Source organism: Sapajus apella, unplaced genomic scaffold (assembly GCF_009761245.1).
Source record: "Sapajus apella isolate SASKATOON/1434 unplaced genomic scaffold, GSC_monkey_1.0 scaffold3, whole genome shotgun sequence".
NCBI classification, from domain to species: Eukaryota; Metazoa; Chordata; class Mammalia; order Primates; family Cebidae; genus Sapajus; species Sapajus apella.
Window position 1 is genome coordinate 20,038,677 of NW_022436943.1, and position 6,000 is coordinate 20,044,676.

The window sequence follows — 6,000 nt, forward strand, 5'->3', positions numbered from 1 at the left end:
CCCAAATGGGAGGTGTTTGGGTCATGAAGGTGGATCCCTCATAAATAGATTATTGCCCTCCCTGAAGTGGGGGCATAAGTGAATTCTCTCTCTATTAGTTCCCATGAAAGCTGGTTATTAAAGAAAGGCTGGCACCTCTCCCCTGTACCCCTTATCTCTCTTGCTGCTTCTCTCACTGTGTGATCTCTGGATAGCTGGCTCTCCTTCACCTTTTGCCATGAGTGGAAGCTGCCTGAGATCCTCACCAGATGCAGTTGCCCAATTGTGAATGTTCCAGCCATCAAATCTGTGAGCCAAATAAACCTTTTTTTTTTTTTTGTATAAATTACCAGGCTTTATAGCAATATAAAACAAAGACACCATCCTTATCTCAGTTTTGTGTCTGTTCATCTATCTCTATTTTCTTATGAAAACATGTCTTAAAACCATGTTGAAAAGCAAGCTTACAAATAAATTTAGTTCAAAGATCTAATTGGCTTTTACTTGTGATCTGAGAATCAGGCAACATTTCTTTCTATAAAATAGAATGGGTGTTCCACTGCATTGAGCAGAAGAGATTGGCTTTAAAGGCAGGCAAGTACTAAAGAAAGTAGAAACAGGGAACAAAAAGCAGATTGGTCTCTTTAAAGCTACTTTCCTTATATGGTTAAAACAGAGGGGACTTTCCTATTGTGCTGAGCCCCTTCTGATTGGTTGCTGTGAATCTCCTGTTTTCTGGAGAAACTAGCCTGTTTCAAAGTTCATTTTGATCATGTGGCACTTAGCATGAGTGAATCATTCTTGTTTGGCCTGGTCTGCTGGGGCCTAATGCAGGAGTTTAGTCCAAAATCATGGCCTCACATGAATTTTATTTGGCAAGAATAATGCATATCTTATCCTTTGATATTTACAACTATTGAATTCAAGCACACTGTTTTATCTTAAACAGAGCAGCAATACCGGGTCAGTAAGGGTTTTAGTAGTAAAATTTATTTTTGGATGGCCAAAACCTAGGTCATTAAAAAAGCAAGCTTTAGAAATTATATTCAGTCATTTATTGTTTTTTAAATATTTAATGATAACCTGCTATGAGATAGGCATTGGAGACACAGTAGTAAATAAAACAGTGATGTTCATCTCAGTGAACTTAAAATCCACTGGAGAAAACAGACATCTACAGGCAATGACAATAATGTGCAAGAGAAGTTATGGGAATATATAACAAGAGGACTTGGCTTATGTCTTAGTCTGTTTTGGGCTACTATAATGTAATACCTGAGACTGGGTAATTTACAATGAACAGAAACTTATTTGGCTCACAGTACTGGAGGCTGGGTGGTCCAAGAACATGGTGCTGGCATCTGGCAAGGACCTTCATAAGGCATCATCTTAGGGTGGAAGGTGGAAGAGCAGGAGAGCAAACAGGAGATTGAACTCATAATCTCAAGCCCTTTTATAATCAGCATTAATCCATTCATGAGGGTGGAGCCTTCATGACTAAAGCACTTCCCACTGGGCCACACCTTTCAACACTGTTTCTTTGGGAATTAAGTTTCAAACACATGCTTTTTGGGGGATACAGTCAAAGCACAGCAACTTTGTCCAAAAGTTTTGGAATGTTAAAAAGTAATCAGAAGAAAAAAGAAGACTAAAATGGCTCAGGTTATCAGACAAGATTCATTTATCCATTCAAAAAATTTGACAAACATTTATGAGTCTAGGGAATAGTTGCCAGTGGGACTAAGAGCGTTAATAAAAACACAGAAGGATGAGCTGACAACATGAGCACACCAAAAGCTGGGTAATGACTTGGGTTGTACATCACAATGACAAACACCTGACTACTATGTATTAATGATTTTTCCTCCTCTCTTCTCCCCAGACAGCTTTTACTTCTACTGTAGCATTTAATAGTATTTGTTCTAAGAAATTTCTTTGAGAGCATTTTTGTTTTACCCAGGGGAAAACTGAGGATCCAAGGGGTTAAAGGACTGGTTTAAAGTCACTGAGCTTGTAAATAGTGGAGAATTAACATTGTGACAGTGGCGAGGAGTCAATGTGTCATCTCAGGCATGTTTCTGAGTGGGACTTTCTGTTTACCCAAAGTGAGACATTAATAGCATGAGGATTTTAAAAAAGGTTTATATTACTTAACATAGTGTTTGGCACAGACTACTTAATTAATGTTAGCTCTTATTGAGACAGGAATAATACAGGTGTTTACAGAAGAATAGAGAATTCCAGGCAGCAGTTTCATGTGACTAACAGAAGGGAAGCTGTTGAAATAGCTGCATAAACTAAGGGCTGATAAGACCCTGAAAAACAGGATGTAGGCCACACTGGCTGCGACCAACTGGACTCAACATGGTGCTGGATTTGACCCCGGTTTCATCCAGGACTTCATTATATGCTCATTAACAGAGTAAATCACACATCCACACGTGCTATGACAGTTCCAGAAATATCCATGTTTGGTGTAAAAATGGGTGACACCACAGCACCAAGAAATTTTCACCTTTTTCCAGAAACTGTCATGAATATTCTACCCTTTGGTTAAAGAAACCCATAAAGGCAGAAGTCCCAAACTCCATTGGGTGCAATTCACTTTCCTGAGTACACACCGCACACAAAGTGCAAGTGTGTACTTGCATTTTCAATAAATATCCACACTTTCACTTTTTTTCTGACTTGTCCTTGAATTCTTTCTCACAAAGTGAATTCTTAACACTTTCCAAAGTGTTAAGAGCTGGAATACCAGTGAAAGTCAAGGTCCCATAGGCATTTGGGGATCTCTCCTAGCCCACCAGTATTACTGTTAGCTATTGGACCTATGAAACACCATTGTATTAGTCAGTCATTGTATTCTATAGAGAAATGGAACCAATAGGAGATCTATCTATCTATCTACCTATATCTACAGCTACAACTATGTCTATATAGTCATGCACTACACAACAAAGTTTTGGTCAACAATAGTCTGTATTTATAACAGTGGTCCCATAAGATTATAATAGAGCTGGAAAATTCCTATCACTTGGTGATATGGTCACTGTCATAACGTCGTAGTGCAGTGCATTACTCACTTGTCTGTGGTGATGCTGGTGTAAATGTGCCTACTGCCCTGCCAATCACATAAAAAGTGTACTGTAATATCCAAGGCCTTCATATTCACTCACAACTCACTGACTCACTCAGAGCCACTTCAGTTCTGCATGCTCCCTTCATGTTAAGTGAAAGTATATCATTTTATAATCTTTAATATTATATTTTTACTATATCTTTTCTATGTTTATGTAGATTTAGATATACACATACTTAATATTATGTTATAATTGCCTACAATATTCAGTACAGGCATATGCTGTATAAATTTGTAACTTTGGAGCAATGGGCTAGACCATATAGCCTAGCTGAGTGATAGGCTATGCCATTTAGGTTTGTATAAGTACACTCCATGATGTCCACATTTCTCAGAATGTGTCCCTGCATTTAAGCAACTAATGACTTTTTATATATCTGTATCTATATAATCTATATCTGTCTATCTATCTATCTATCTATCTATCTATCTATCTATCTATCATCTATCTATCTATCTACTACCTACCTGTCTATCGTCTATCCATCTCTCTACCTAGGTAGATGATTTAGTATGAGGAATTGACTCATGTGATGATGGAGGTGTAGAAGTTCCATGATTGCCATCTGTAAGCTGATGACACAGAAAAGCTGGTGGTGTAATTCAGCTGGAGTCCAAAGGCCTGAAACCCAGAAGAACTGACGGTGTAAATTCAAGTTTGAGGGTAGGAGATGAGATAAGATGTTCCAGCTTAAGCAGTGAAGCCCCCCAAATAAATAAATAAATAAACAAAATAAAAATAATCAAATTTCTTCTTCTTCTGTCTTTTCTTCTATTCCTGCCCTGAGGGATTGGGTGATACCCACTGACATTGGGTAGGGCAACCTACTTTACTGAGTCCACAATTCAAATACTAATCTTTTCTAGAAACACGCCCGAAATAATGCTTCTCTGGATATCCCATTACCTAGTCAAATTTACACATAAAATTAACCATCATTAGAGGACATCCATCCTCTAAAGCCTCTTTCAATACATTTCGCTTGATCCCAAAGACAACACTGGGAAGGGGAAAGGTAGGCATGATCATTCTCATCCTAGAGAAAAAGAAACGGAATCAGAGACATTAGTGATTTCCCCTAAATAGCTCATCAGGCATTGAGATATGATGGAATACAGAATCTGATCTTCTTTCCCATGCAATCAATCTACTACTCATTGTACTATAAGCAGTTACAAAAACATACTTCTGTATTGCTAGACTGGATTAGGTTGCTCCTTTACAGGATTGTCTCTTTTACTAGGCGTCTTGCTCTTTGAAGCCAGAACCAAGTTTTATTCATCTGGACTGTTCTCCTAATGCCTAGCACTGACACAGGGACACAGAAGGAGTTTCGTAAACACTTGTCAAGACAAACTAGGAGGGAGACAGGGTTAGGCATAATGGATAATGCAAGGAGGCTGTTCCAACCAAGTTCTGAAGCAAATAAATCTTTTCAATTTGCTGTGGTATACTAATGGATACTTGGAAGTTGCAGTTCCTATTGCAAACCCTGAATATCTGAGAGAGGTCTAGTTAATTGAGAAAGTTAATTTTGCCGAGGTTGAACACGTGCAACCCTGACACAGCCTCAGGAGGTCCTGACGACATGCACCCAAGGTGGTCAGAGCACAGTTTGGTTTCATACGTTTTAGGGAGACATGAAACATCAATCAACATATGTAAGATGAACATTGGTTCAACCTGGAAAGGTGGGACAGCTTGAAGTGGAGAGGGCTTCCAGGTCATAAATAGAGACAAATGGTTGCATTCTTTTGAGTTTCTGATTAACCTTTCCAAAGGAGGCATCAGATATGCATTTATCTCAGTGAGCAGAGGGGTGACTCTGAATAGAATGGGAGGCAGGTTTTCCCTAAGGAGTTCCCACTTGACTTTTTCCTTTAGCCTTGTGATTTTGGGGCCCCAAGATTCATTTTCATTTCACACTGCCTTTGAGTAATGTCCCAAATTCTGGGTGAATTAGATTCCTCCTAGAAGGTACAGGGCCCCCTATTACTCTGACAGAGTTGCTTTTTAAAGATTCTTCAGGTTTTAAAAAAATCAGCTTTCCTTTTGTGCGGGCCTGTGGGCTCCTTAAGTTGAGCCTGGAATTCTTGGCGGATGGAATCTGTGGCGTTATATGAAATTTTCGTTTATGTTCATTTAGAAACAGTCACTATATTATGCCATACTACTTCAAATATTTTATTCTCTTTCTGCAGCTATGCAGCGATCCCCATTTTCATTCCTTAAGGCTCTTCCACGGCAGGCAAGCACTCACCAAGAGGTCCCTGAATCTCTGTGGGAGTGGGATGTAGACATTGCCAAGGCCAAGCTCCGGTCTTCTTTCTTCCTCTTGCTTTTGAGGGCTGAAAGGGGTTGAGTACACTGAATGCTCCTTGGCTCTGCTCACCCTGAATTAAGATTGCTAATCAAAGGCAGGGCAAACCAGAAAATGGGCTTCCTGGAAACAGAGAAAAATTATTCCTTAGTCAATAGTGTAGAAATTATGAACTTCAAGCATTTTGATGGCTACACAGCCCCTTTTCATTTTGATGTAAATAACATTCAATTATGGAAGCCACATGTTATGCTTTGACAGAGTCATTTGTGAAAAGTCAGCAGAGGTAAAATCTGCATGAATGTGCCACAGGGCCATTATCCTGAGGCTTAGAATGATGTCTGTAAAATGTCTTATACAATGGTAATTTTATATCTCAATCATATGCTATTAAGGTATAGTAGAAGATGCTCTGGGTCTAGTAAAAGATGCTCTGGATTTCCTCTGTGAAGGTGGGGGAAATGTGTGTATGTATGCATTTACATATGCGGCTGCACCTAGGTGTTTGCACAGGAGTTAGTTTGGCTTTGAGAAAGTACAAGGAGCATGATCATTGCATGT

The 6,000-nt window shown here is 39.2% G+C and overlaps 1 long non-coding RNA gene across 1 annotated transcript in view; it reads left to right on the top strand.

Annotated features, from left to right (window-relative positions):
• Positions 1-3,822, top strand: part of LOC116531784 — a 62,022-nt gene extending 58,200 nt beyond the window's left edge. Inside the window, exon 2 of the long non-coding RNA XR_004260583.1 lies at positions 3,618-3,822. This is a non-coding gene — a long non-coding RNA (uncharacterized LOC116531784). The remainder of the gene's footprint in view (positions 1-3,617) is intronic.
• Positions 3,823-6,000: the final 2,178 nt, after the last annotated feature.